General features: G+C 51.0%; 1 protein-coding gene across 4 annotated transcripts in view; it reads right to left on the bottom strand.

The window, feature by feature from the left end:
• Sgms1 (sphingomyelin synthase 1) overlaps positions 1–13,949 on the bottom strand; it is a 258,840-nt gene extending 244,891 nt beyond the window's left edge. The window contains exon 1 of one of the 4 annotated variants that reach the window (XM_057778401.1): positions 13,832–13,949. The gene's annotated coding sequence lies outside the window, so the exon portion shown is untranslated. Of the gene's footprint in view, positions 1–11,903; positions 12,084–12,490; positions 12,779–13,831 lie in introns of those variants that run through there. The other 3 variants (XM_057778402.1, XM_057778399.1, XM_057778400.1) reach the window with 3 other exon arrangements.
• Between the last annotated feature and the right edge of the window lie 379 nt (positions 13,950–14,328).

Here is a 14,328-nt window from a genome sequence, read left to right as displayed (position 1 = left end):
TTGGAAAGTGATTACACTGACCACCAAAGTCACAAACTGTCCTTTCCAGGCTTCAGTCCAGGGTTCATGGGACACAGCAGGCTGAAAAGTCAGCACCAGCTGCGAGCACCATCTGCCTCCGGCCCCAGCAGCTCAGCCCCTCTTCCGGCCGTGGAGAACGGGACAAGAGTCTAACACGGCACCGCGTTCCACTGCCCACTGTGCCACTTCGCTCTGACTACCTCTGAGGAAAACTGAGTCTGCGCCATCCGTAAGACAGGAGCACAAGCCCTGTGTCTCCTGTGAGGGTCTCAACTGTCCACCTGCTTCCTCTGGGGTAATCACTTCCCAATAGTTCCTCCAAAAAACAGGAAGTGCCCTAAGGTCAAGTTCTCAGGCCTACGGATTTTCACTCTTCACCCGCTCAGGACCGTTGGCCTTCAGACACCTTCCTGGTGAAGTCAATGAGTGCTCTAGCTACTGTGCCCCCAAAAAAACACACTTAAGTACCGGCAAAAGGAGCACACTCATTGTGGAGCCTTCCAGGAATTCAGCCGCAGTCCTGGGAGCTGACAGGGCCATCTAACAAATGGTGACTACAAATGTGCAGCTTGCAGAAGTCCTGAATGACGGTCCGGTTTCTGTTGTTGCAATCAGAGGGGAAACAGTCAGGCTGAGGGCCCCATGGAAACCTGGCCTACTGCCCATCCCCCAGCTGGTAACTCTGTAGGGCCTCCCAAAGTAATTCAGCTATTTCTATGCACTAAAGCAAATCTCAAGTTCTAAAACCTTGTGAATGGTTGGCAAAGCTGTTGCCAGGTGGTTCCCTGCATGAAGCGTCACCCCTTGACCACCTAGGGGGCCTCCTGTTCGTTTTCTTAATTAGTTCTTATTGCCCACCACCCAGAAAACGCCACGTGATCTAGGTTTTGTTCTGTTCACACCTATACACTTCACACTAGCTGAAGCTGAAGTGCCAGACACTCCGGCAATCTTCAAAGACTTCGCTAAAGATCCAGGACCTTCTTCACCTAGTGCCTTGCTGTGCATGCGCCAGCGACTGCGAGGTGCAAAGGGGAACTGACAACAAACAATGGTAAAAAATCACAGGGAAGCTGTAATAGGTCCAAGAGCAGAGGCCAGGGAAATGGGCCATCCAGCTCAACAGCACAGGGCCTCACTCCAAGAGTCTCAGCCCCTGCGAGGAAAGGGACAGCACACTTCCTCTAACATCACTCTCTGTGGCTACTTCCCCCAGCCACCTTTACCATTAAAGGACGCCACGCTACACCCCGTGGGTATGGCTAAGGTCTTCACACAACACTTGCACCACAGAGGCTAATATTCTATTTCCCATGAGGATAGCCCAAAAGAGGGCAAGCCCGAGCCCACTGCTATTGAATCAGATGCCTGTGTCCTTGCTAGCTGAGTTCCTGTTACCCAGAGGTCTATTATGGTCTCGCCTTCCTCACAAACAGCAGGCAAAGTTCAAGTAACATCTGAAGTGCAACCCAGGCACATCTGCCATCATGGCCCTCACCTGCCCTCCTTCATCTCAGGTGACCAGGGGCAGCCTGGCTTTGGCTGACAGCCAGAGGTATTCCCAGCAGAGGCCTTTTATAACCCCCTTATAAAATGTAAGCCTTCAACAGCTGGAAAATCGAGCCCTAACTGTTCTTTCTATCAAATGGCTTGGGTATGACCAAAGCAAAGCAGGGCCACGGAAAACAGGACTCAGTTTCACTGTCAAAGGCTAGCAAACAGCTGCCGTGCAAATCCATGGGCTGCACTGTTAAGGCACAGGAGGGAGCTATGCTATCCGGGGACTAACTGGCCAGCAGTCGGCTGTTCCAAATTTTCCCTTCCAAACACAGGAGCAGAGGCCCAAGGTTCCCCAGCCGCTTGGCGGGCACACAGGCTCGGCCTGCCCTCGTTTGTGAGGGCGCTTCAGGAGCAGGAGGCGGGAGTAAGAGGGAAAGAAAGCACAGCCACTGAAAGTAGAATTCAGCATGAAAACCCAAGCTGAAAAAAGAGCCGGTCATCTTCCCTAAGTTTCCATCTTAGGAACCGGTCTGCGTGCATCTTTAAAGGCAAAGGTGTGAACTGGCAATGTCCCGTGACTCTCTGGGTGGGTTCGGAGTACAGTCCTGGTCTCCAGTCCTTCCTGCCGATGACCACTATTAGGTCCCACCTTTCCAGACACCTGCACCAAAAATGGCTTATGCTCCGCCCACAACACGCTGCCATCCCATACCATTGGCTCTCTTCTGTGCACTGTGCCAATGCAGGGAAGCCGCAGGAAGAGACCACTGTCCCAGGGGGCCTGGCTCAGCTGTGACCTGGCCTCACTATGTGGTGGTGATACTACTAGCTGAGGACATGGCTCTCTCACAGAACCTTTTCTAGGCTCCAAGCTGTTCCTCCTTCCTGTTTTAGCTGTAACCCTGCTCACGCAGGGAAACCTGCTATGCTAACTGCAGCTGTTTGTGCTGCTTGAGGACTCATTAGTATCAGCGTGCCCACGTGGCAGCCCTCTTACCTACTCTCTCGGAGTGGTGCCGAGCTCTTTCTTGCTACAAACACTTTGGCGTCACAGTTAAATCAGTGAATGAGACTGCCTTCTGTCTCTCCACTGCCAGGCTAGGAATCTTTCATCATCTGTGCTTCCTTTTCCCACGGGGCTAAATGGTGGGAAGCACCACCCCCTAATCTGGGCATGTGCAAGTGGGGCCGGAAAACAAACGATGCCATCTTCCGAAGACAGGTTGCCGGTGGCACTCCATACTCTGAGGAATCTTAGGGCGTCAGGTGTTGCTGACGCCCCAGTTTACCATCGCTCTTAGCCACATCACACACAGTGCTGAGCAGGGGTGCTTGCTGCTCTGCCATCCCAAATGGAAGCAACTGATCCCAGGCGGCTGCAGCACGGCTTTGGGTGACAGTTCCCAAATCATGTCGCCAGATCAATGGCAGCAGCACCTGGGAGCGGGTGAACATGAGAAACACACTGGCTGCCTGCCACCTGCCCCCAAGCAACCTGCCACAGAAACTCTGGGGGTTGGGCCCAGCGAGCAGGCGGGGGGGTAAAACTGATGCAAACTGAAACTTGAGGCCCACTAGCTCAGGCAGAGGAACACCCAAGGTCACAAGGTCATGGGAACACCCAGCTTGGGCCAACCTCTGTATCACAACTTGACATAATTACCTGACTTCTCACCAACAGCACCCACTGTTTTTTGCCAACTGGCAGGAGCCCCAAACATGAACTCCTTCAGGACACTTCTCCTCCTGTTTTCTCAGGGAAATTACTCAGGCCTCACTTTCTGGTCTCCAAAAAGGGAGTGGCAACATCCACATCTTAGGGTCACGGTAGACACAGGCTGGTTTGGGATTAGTGTCGGAAACCACACATTGGGGTAACTTCTGTGGAAGACCAGCCTCGACGAAATTCGTACGTTCCAGGGTAGGAGCATATGGATTAGGCAGGAGGAGCAGAGATATGAGAGAAATAAGAGAGAAACACAGAACAGCATGGAGAGGGAAATTCAGTGAATGCTGAATCCATCCATGTTTATTCTCCACAAGCTTATATACTTCACTCCAAAAGGGGAGCGGGGAGGTAACAGCCTTCATTAACATGGTATAAGGAATAGACTAGAATGCTCCACTTTTGATCCGGGTGGAGCAGATTCACCTCTATACCTAAAATAGCAATTCACTACACTCTAGGTCAGAATCTCTTGTTTGTAGCCACATCTGTTGTCAACAACTTTGAAAGAGCAAAAAACAAGCTCAAACTCCGACCTCCAGTCAAGGTGGAACAGGCTCACATCTGTGGGCCCTCACAGATTAGCCTTCCACGAATCTTTTCTGTAGTCCTGCCAAAAGGACTAAACAGAACTAGGAAAAGAGCAAAATGAGACTGGCTTCCTGTGTGTTTACCATCGTATTTCTTTCTACCTTTCCCTTCCAGAGCTCTGGGGGAAGACATTCAGAATAACAGACATACACCGGCCTCAGCGGTGTCTCAGGCACGTATCTGCTCTGTCTATAACCTGACCACGCCTTGCACATCCAACAGCATGCAGAAAGCCCATACTACTGGACTACAGAGCCTCCCACCAGACCCTTCTGGACAAAAGCCATCCGACTCAGGGGCATCGTGCCTCACACACCTCAAAGGAAACAGAGTAAGACTATGGGGCTATCAATAAAGACGGAAAGGAAACAGAGTAAGACTGGGGCTATCAACAAAGACGGAAAGACCAGCAGCTAATGTTTACATGGCTCTAAATTGGTACCACAGTTTGGATCTCCAGTGTCCCCCCAAATGCCCATGTTTGGAGGTTTGGTCCCAGACGATGATGCTACTGGAAAGTGGTGAGATCTTTAAGAGCTGTGGCCCAGTCGAAGGAAGTTAGGTAATAGGAGAGATGAATACCCGAGCCTTTCGAGACCCCACCGTTAGGGAGACAGAAACCAGTGGACTTGATGGCTTCGGGCTGGCCCCGCCCCTCACAATCAATACAGCTACAAGGAGGTCCTAGAGCTCCAAGCCTCTTGATTACCTCCTAAAGGAAGAGAACCTCAGTTAGATCTGTGACCTTGGAAGGAAAAGTCACATCCTAAACTTCCCAGAAAGTCAGAAACTGATTGCTGTCTAAACCTAGTCCCAGAGGCCCCAAACTTTATAAGATTACTATGTAGCCCTGCAGCTTTCTGAGAACAAACAAGGACACACCACTGCACCCTCCCTGTACAACTGGACACAGAAGGGCCTGTCAATCACCTGGACAGGTTCTGGATGCTTTAGTGAGAGTAGAAAGCACGCCGAGCACATAAATCAACACAATGGTCCTTTGGGTCACGGTGCACTCTCACAGAGCAAGTCTGTTTGACTCGCTGCCTACCTTCTTCATTATGTAATAAACACAGCCATAAAATCAGTAATAAACTCTGCCTGTCTGCCTCAGTATCCTCTGTGTGGCTCATCTTAATTCTTCAGAGATCACAAAGACCAGGGCACTGAAGAGAGCCGACAGCAAAATCCCAGCGACACTAGCATGAAGCACAACCTCTCCTCAAGCCACATGACCATGAACTGAAACCATGAGCCCATGAGCCCAAATGAATCTTTCCTCCTTAAAAGGTGATTTTCACGGCACGGAGGGCGGGGGAGGCATTTTGTCACAGTGACAGAGAGAAAACTGATACACTTTGCAACAGACACTCAGTGCCTTACAAACATTAGCTTACGTCTTTCTCACAGCTACTCAACAACCCTAGACGGTAGCTGCTGTTCTTGCGCCCACCCAAGAACACAGGGCCTGAGGCCCTGTCCCATAACCTGCTGCCAATGTACAGCCCACCCACGGTGGGGAAAGGCAAAGCCAAGCACTCTAGTTCCATGGTCAACGCTCTTACATTCTAGAACTCAGAGAGCTACTGCTATCTACACATACACCAGCCACCTAGCACGACTTAGCAGAACACTGATCTTAAGGCACTGAATCCAGATGCGGGGTAGGCAAGATGGTTCAGCAGGCGACCAAGGGCACTTGCCATACACCTCACAGTCTGAGCTCATTTCTCAGGAACTGCGTGGTGGATGAAGAGAACCAACTTCTACAAGTTGTCACCTGACCTCCATACATGCACTGAGGTGTGTGTGTGCAAACACGCAAACACACATACAACAAACAAGTAAATATAAAAATATTAATTTTTTTTAAATCTAGGTGCAACATTTATTACCAGAAGGTTCAACACCAGGTCCTCAGAGTCCCCAATAGAAATGTTAATTACACTCATTTTCGCATCCTCCTCTCTCCTCCCTACTGGAACGCCACACAAGTCAAACCTCCAAGAGCCGATTTCCCTCTTCCATGACTCTGCTGGCACTGTAGCACCTAATTGAATGCCATTCGCTACAAAGAGTCCTCTGACTGCTGATTGGATATTAGTTGTATTTTCCTCCCGACTCAACTGTAAAATTCCTTGGAAGTATCCATACTTTCTGGGAAAGTAGACAGAGGTTCCAAGCTCCCATCCGTAGATCTGGGGTGCCGAGCACTAATTGGCTGGCTCCTTCACTTTGCTTTCCTGACACTTGTTGGTCATAAATCCTTAGAAGCAGATGAAAGTCTGAAATGTACTATTTAAAGACAGTTTTGGGTGGGCTATGACATCGGCTCTGCTTCCAGGCCTGCACGCGGGTACCTCCAGGGCCTCACAGAGGAAGTGCACTTATTCAGGCTTGAGGAAGGAGGAGTTTAGGGCAGTGAAGCAGAAAGGAGGGAAAAAGTGACCAATGTCACTCAAGCCTGTAAAAGACTAGAGACTGTTCAAGACCCATCCCCAAAGCCCTTACTCTGTCTACACCCGTAAGGTAGGAACAATTGTGGTTTAATATGTAATGTCTGCCACAGGCACATGTGTAAAAAGGCTAGGTCCCCAGTTGGTGGAGCTATTACAAAAGCTTTTAAAAACTTTTGAGTGGCTGTCCGCAGTTGGAAAAAGTAGGCCACCAGGTAGTCTTTGGGGTATCTTGTCCCTGAATACTTCCTGGTAGCTCTCTGTTACCTGCCGTGATGAGAGTCCCCTCCACATGCTGCTGCCATGAGATCGAGCAATCACAGACAGAACACTTAGGGACCACGCCTGCAACTGTGTCTCTGCTCTAGAATTGCTTCTCTCGGGTGTTAATAATAAAACATCCAAACAAACTCTGTCCAAACATATGACCTAAAAAATTCCCATTGGCTCAACAGTACAGAATGTGTTTAGCATGTATATGGTATTCAAGTTCCAGCACCAATAATGAAAGAAATGTTGCCATAACAGAGAAGATTGTAAACTTTATTTAAAGGTTATGTTTTAAAGATGGGATGACAATGACCATGATAAACTCAGTATCAAAATAAAAACAATGTCAATCCTCTCCATGAGACTTAACCTAAGTATCGCCAATCACATTTCCTAGACTTTATTAAGGACTTAAGAAGCATTCCAAAATATATATAGAAAAGCAAAGATCAAGCCAACGTCAAAAACAAGATGGTCCCATCCCACCATATCAAACACGGTATAAAGCTCTGATGAAAAAATAAGGGCTTGGCACAGAAACAGAAGACTGGAAGAATTAAGAACAAAATACCAGGCCCTGGGAGGCATCAAAATTAGTGGGCAGAACTTAAGGGGAACAGGGTTAGGTGCAGGGGATGACAACATTCTGGAGAGGAATCATGCTGATGCTTATTCAACATGAATGTCGCACTACTGAACCACACAAAAATGATTGTCTCGAAGGTTTACGTTCTATGTCTTATGTCACGGTTTAATATAAGATATTTTAAATAAATACTGTATCACAGTTTTTAAAGAATTATAAACCAGTATGTTTAGTGAAAGGAGCCAGACACAATAAAGTACCATACAGTATGGACTATTTATATAAAATTCTAGAAATGCAAGCTATAGTGACTATACAAGTCTGAGTATAACAGGAAGGGCCTGACTACATAAAGGGCCCAGGGAAATTTCGGGGGTGACAGAAACATTCAGTATCTTCACTGTGGCAGCTCCAAGTTAGCTACATTGTCAAAAGTAAAGTACACGTTTTAAATTGATTTATCTACATAAATTATAATTCTTGAAAAACTGACAAACTCTTGTGTGTATGTAGAAACATGATATGCAATCAAAACAGCCTCACCAAAATCATGAAAGAATGCATTGTTTAAGTGATGGTTTAGGAAAGCTGTCTCACAAAATAAAAAAGGAGGGAAAGAAACACAAATGTGGGGGAGGGAAAAGAGAATAAGAAGGGAGGAACAGAAGATAAAATGGGCAGTTGGTCAACTAAATAATACAAGGAATGCCTCCAATCCATTAAGACTCATATAAATCTACATGAAAACCATGAGAGCTCATTAACTAGCCACAAAACCCTGGTAAACTAAAGAGCTGGTTAACACCCAAAACTAACAAGGACGGGGTGTATCACCCTGAAACCAGCTTGCAAGTGTGACCAGCTCAGCAGCTCAGAAAGTAACTGAGCGCGAGCTGGTGTTTCTCAGCCTTCCAGAGCAGGCCCTGGACCCAGGCCCTACAGCAGTGCTTCTCAAAGGCTCCCTGCATCAGAATCCCCAGGTGAGAGACATCAAAACACAAATTAGTGGCTTCCGACCTCAGAGTTTCTGATTCAGAGGGTCTAAAATCTGCATCACTAGTAGGGAGCATGCTTCCAAAACCACTACCCCTAGAGAGCTTTTCACAGAGATCAGTAAGAGAAGGCAGTCAGCATTTTATTCAGTTTTGCCATTGTCACAGGACGAAGGTGAGTTGAGCATTTATCTCTAGCACACACATACACACACATGCATATAAACTTACATGAGTCTGTGTGGCAGTTTGAATGTAACTAGGCCCCATAAGTTCATAAGAGTGGTACTATTCAGAGGATTGGCCTTGTTGGGGTAGATGTGGTGTGGCCTTGTTGGAAGAAGTGTGTCTCTGTGGAGATGGGCTTTGAAGTCTCCTATGCTCAAACTACACCTAGTGAAACATCTCACTTCCTGTTGACTGTGGGATCAAGATGTAGCTCCTTCTCCACTCTCAGCTCCTCCTCCAGCACCATGTCTGCCTGCATGTCACCATGTCCTGTCAAGACGACAATGGACTAAGCCTCTGAAATTGTAAGCCACCCAATTAAAAATGTTTTCCTTTATAAGAGTTGCAGTAGTCATGGTGTCTCTTCACAGCATCAGAAACCCAAAGACAGTAGGGGGTATGTATGAGTGCATACATACAAGCTAAACCTACACAAAGCTACCAAATAAAACATTGAAAGAAATTCTGTCAACTCTCATGAAATGTTGAACCATTTCTAGGATAAACGTTTTGGGGAGGTTTGAAGTGCTTTCCTTTTGCAGTAAGTGCTCCAGTTGGAACCCAGGACCCTGTGCGTGCTTGAGCAAGCACTCTCCCACTGGTCCACAGCCTCAGCACCATTCAGGGAAACTGAAGACAATAAATCAAGTAACACATCTTTAACAAATATCCACACAACCCCTTCCCCCAAAAACCTCATGCAATACAAGAGAGAAGACTGCTCTGGCAGAATGGAGAGGAACGGAGTGACAACCAACAGCAAGGGGTTCTGTACAATGAGAGGACCTGATGCCAAGCCTAGGAGGGAAGAAAATCACCCAGGTTCTAAGTTCTAGTTCCCCTGCATTGCCTAAAAGTGCTGCCTCCCTGGAAGTTCCATTAGCCTTGTATCCTCGTTAAAGGGTATCTGGCTGGCCAGTGAGAGCAGAAGGAATTCTTTCTCAAATAGAAGCACCAGGTAATCCAATACCCAGGATTTCAACATTCCATTGAGGCCTAGTCTTCCCTTTGACAGATTCAAAGGAAGCTGGGGTTCTCGCTGTGTGTGTGTGTGTGTGTGTGTGTGTGTGTGTATGTGTGTGAATATTTCCACGTCTACACCTGTCTGTGGTACATCTATATGTTGAGAAAAGACTCTGAGGGGGACAAAGCATTCTGGCAGACACTGCGACACACCTGTTCACAAGCCATTCAATTTGGTTTGACTGAAACCAGAAGTTACAGCCACAGCCACAAACCCAAACCATCTCCCTTCCCACAGGGGCTGCCCTCTCTTCCCCTTTATTCATTCCCCATCCTCACACCAAAACAAACTGATCCAAACTGTGTTTTTTTTTAAACTGGGTACTCTAATTTAAGTGACAAACTTTGCAGCACAGGGAGCAATAAATAAGCATTGGTACCCTCTCTCTGTCTTGAATTTATATTCCTGATGAACAGTTTTAACCAACAAGCCCAAATCTTTAAAGACAAGGCATACCAAAAAAGTTATTTTTAAAAAAAGTGGTACCATTCAAAGACCCAGCCACCTATACTCTGTCCTGTCTTCACAAAACAACACTGGCCACCATGTCTTCTCGGCACTTGAGCAGATTTCGCCTTTTCTACAGCAGTGCTTATCACTGAACGACAATGAGTTAGGGATCCTGCAGTTTCCTAAAGTGCTTCACAGGAAATGAGGTCTTGCCAACCAGAGAACACATGATACATGTCAGGAGCACAGTTCAGATACAAACAGCTGGTGGCTAGCGCATTTAAGAGTCTTCGTTCACGTTTTTTATGAGCTACCCCGAATGCCCTTTATTCTAGCTCAAGAGAAGTACGTGCCACAAGTTGAAAATGAAAATGTAAACAAGACAAGCATTGAGTTGTTGACATGCAACTGTTGTTGACGATCAACACGAGGCAATTGCATCTTGGGAAAATACACAAAGGTCTTTAAGTGTCTAGCTTGTATAATTCACAGACATTGCTATACATTTTTTGTCCTAACAGACACATTTTGCTTACAGACAAAAAGGATGAGGAATGTGGTAAATACTAGTGCTCTTCTCTTATAAAAACTGTTTTTAAATATGAACAAGCAGTTACTGAGTACTACACAGGTCAGGCATCATGCAAGACACTGGAACGCTCCAATGAGTAAGATACTTTAAATAAATGTGTGCCTTTAATAACTTAATATCCTGGATTAGTAGTTTCTTTTAAGTTCCCTGATATTTGAAGTAGTTCAATGTCATGACAAGTGGCAAAAAAAATAATCATGTGTGTTTACAAACAATAAAAATGTCTGGTCTCTGAAGCAGAAACGGAAGGGGGCTCTCACTATAGAATAACTACTTAAACTGCGCTGTAGTGGCAGCCACCTCCTGCCACCCAGCAAGTTTGTGATGCAGAGGCTTTAAAATGTGCCTTATAGCTTAAGAGGAACATTAAGGAAACCCAAAGAACCAGGGTATTCGGAAGGAAAGGGGGGGAGACAGGGAAGAGACTTAGGCTGTGACTAAGAAGCCGGCTCCTGGAGTTACCCCACAGCTAGGCACCGCCAGCAGCGGGCATGGGCTCTACAGCTTGCTCGCCTGCTTGCTCCACCAAGGCAAGGCTTTGGAGCTGGAAACATGCCACCTGCTGAATCACCAAACCTCCCTGGACTTCCCTTTAAAAAAAAAAAAAAAATGACCACATCGTCACCCAACCCTGGCTGGCTTCTTCCATGGACACCTACCATTGACCAATGAAACACCTGGCCCAGAAATCCTTTCCCCTGCCTCACAGACCCAAACTGCCTCCCAAGACAACTTCCTTCAGAATCCTACTTCATCAATCTCACTCCTTTCTGCTCCCTCAGCCCCCCACTCCTGCTGATATTCAGCCCCCAGTGCCAGAAGGCATGGGGAGTTGGCAGCACAGAATGACAGGCATCCACCACTTCCACAGCCAGACAGCCAACCAGAAACATCGCCAGTCTGAAGACGGTAAATTTCGGGGGAGCTATGACAGAAGGCAGGCCTCAGAACACAGAAAATAAACTTCCCGTCAGAAACCAGCCTTCTGTCTTTTTCTAAGTGTGCTCCGCTGAACTCTGTCCTGTTCTGAAGGTGAAATGCAACATCCAAGAAGCACCTGCCCGGATTCTCTCAGCTCCCCAGGACCACAAGCATCTTTCACCCCGACTGTTACTCGCTACAGTCAAAAGGGATCAAGCGTTAAGCAGAACGCGCCAGGATGAATCCGTTAGCTGAACAAGAGCACTGGGACCACCGAAGGAAGACAGCCGGGGTGTGGGTTAAGACGCGGGCAGAGGCAGCCACTGCTGCCGCTGATGTGCCCTTGACAAGTCGCCTACGACCACGCAGACCCCTCATTCGCTGGGCGAACCGCGACCAGAGCGACGCTGATGCCCCTGCAGGCCTTACCCTTTAACACCCCCACGCGGCGGGGATACGCGGGGTCTCGGAGCAGCGGCAAGCGATCCTGGGGCTGTTACGCCGCCTAGGGAGGAGGGGCTCGCTCCTCCGGGAAGAGGGTCCCACCTGTTATGTCGTTGGGGGTCATCAAGGGGCCGTGCTGAAGGGAATCCCAAAGCCGCGGGCGCCTAGCCGGCTGCAATCAGACCAGGAGGTACCAACTGTCACTCCGCCGCCCGGGCTGTGGGGGTGGGGCTGAGATTTGGGGGTCCACCCCTGAACACTGCCGGACCTCTGGCTGGCTGGCGCTCCAAAGGTCCTCGGCTCTGGGTTCTCGGGCCCCGCCACAGTCCGCTCGCCCCAATATGACACCAGGCAGCCTTCCAGCCCGCACGCAGCACCTCGGAAAGGTGCCCACTGACGCCTCCGCCTTCCTCCCCGCCCAAGTTGGCGGGGGAGCCCCGCCGGCGGCCCGCCCCCTCGGAGCCGGGATCGCGGCCGCCAGAGCGCTCCCCCGCGCCCACCCCCACGAGCGGCCGCGGGGGGACAGCCGGCCAGGGACGCGCGCGACACCGCGCGGGCTGCGCTCACGCCCCCTCGCCCCGGCTGTCCGCCTGCCGTCCGCCGAGGTCAGGCCCGGCCTGCGAGACTCGGGTCAAATCCAGCAGCCCGCGACCCGGAGGCCGGCCCTCCGCCCCCGCCCCGCGACTCACTTGCACGCGAGTCGTCGCAGCCGCCGGAATTCTTTTCCACGCGCAGAGCTCCCAGCCGCGGAACGAAATCCGGGGCAGGGCGGCGTGCGGGCTCCGCACCGATTGCACCCTCCCGCCCGAGTGCTAGGCTCCCGAGAAGAACAGCCCGCCCGCACCGGCCCTCCCGGCTCCTGTCCAGCCGGCAACCCGCCGCCGCTGCCCCGGCCGCTGCGGAGCTGGCAAAAAGGCTTCCGACTTGGAGCCTCCGGCTGCCGAGCATGCCCAGTCCGCGGCGAAGCCGGGTCGGCTTCCCGCGCGACGCCGGTCCGTTCCTCCGGGTGTTCCCGGCGGCCGGGGGGCGGGGACCGTGGACGCTCGACCGGGGACCCAGCGGAGTCCCGCAGGACAGCGAGCCCTGGGACGTTCGTGGAGGGATGGGGTGGGGTGGGGGGTAGGTCCTTTTCCTTATCGTTTCAAGCAACGGGAACTGGAGAGGCGAGCGCATCCCCACCCCCCACCCCCCCATGGCGACAAGGGCCCAGATGACTGGTTTCATCCTCCGCGATCAGAAGCCCAATTAGGAGCCAGCCCGAGATTTGTGCGGCTACAGCCGGCCAGAGAGCTGGGGACTCAAACTCAGCCTTCGAGAAACCACCCTCGGGAACAGCAGTTTGCGAAATACACTGGGATTTTCTTCCCCACCAAGCCCAAGAGAGCGACACTGGGGACTGACTCATGAGTGATCATTTAAAAATGGATGGTCCTCAAACTCTTGGGAACATTTCCCAAAGCTCTAATCCTTACACTCCCATCTTCCCCAAAAAATCAGGGGTATGCCGGCTTCCTAAATCACGCAGCGCCAGGCAGCTCGGAGGCGCCGGAGGGCTCCTAGCAGTCTCGGTGCACCGGGCCGCCTAGTCCGGCCGGGCCCCACCTCCTGCCGCCGCTCGGAGCTGCGGCGAAAACCTGGAGAGCGCCGCACCAGAGCCGGAGCACTGCGCATGCCCAATGGCCCCACGGGGTGCGGGTCGCCCGCAGATTTCCTCCTGCTCGCACAGCGGAACCCAGTACCCGGACCCGGATCGCGCAGCAGGGACAGCAGCCTTCCCGGGTACCCGGCCTTCTGGGCCCGCCCGCGCGTGCTGCGGTGACACAGGTCGCCCTGGTTGCGCTGCCCGCGGGGGTCAGGTCTATAGACGGGGAGGGTATGGGGGGGTGGGAGGAACGGACCGGGAGCGGCCCTGTCTGCGTGACACGTGACTGTCCGCCGCGCTCCGGGGCAGCCATCTTCCGCCCTGCGGGGCCGCTGGCGAGGGACCCAGTCCCGCCGCCACCCCACCAGGCCCGGGTCCCTGCCCTCACCTGCCTCCGCGGGGCTACAGTCTGGTTGCCGCTGCGCTGGCCCTCGATAGCCTGGAGGACCGGCTGTCTCTGGAGCCCGAACCTGAAGGCTGAGAGTTGGAGAGCAGCTCTCCTGGGCCAGACGGTTTCTGCTTTTCCCCCCGGGGCGGAAGTTGGAAGGAGTTCCCGTTCCTAAGGCGCAGGCACCGGTACCGCTTCTGCTGCTTCCCTGTTCTGACCCATTCCTGGCGAGGGAGGATGGAGGTGGCGGAAGACGTCAGGACCGCCGTCGCTCTCCTCCATACATTTCCCCTGCTGCTCGTCAGGTTCGATGGTGATGCTGTTAGTCACTTGGGGGTCCCTGAAATCTCTGGACACGCAACCTTATCAACCTTAGAAGGGCACATTCACTGTCACACCTAGACCTACGGAATCAGAGACGCTACTGGTGGGGTCCTTACTGAAATCGGGTTAACACTTCCTCAAGGTGAATCTAATGGCCGCTTTGCCTAAGCCCT

This window comes from Chionomys nivalis, chromosome 8 (assembly GCF_950005125.1).
Source record: "Chionomys nivalis chromosome 8, mChiNiv1.1, whole genome shotgun sequence".
In the NCBI taxonomy this organism is placed as follows: Eukaryota; Metazoa; Chordata; class Mammalia; order Rodentia; family Cricetidae; genus Chionomys; species Chionomys nivalis.
Note: the sequence above shows the minus strand (reverse complement) of the source record. Positions and strands in the feature narration are given on the sequence as shown.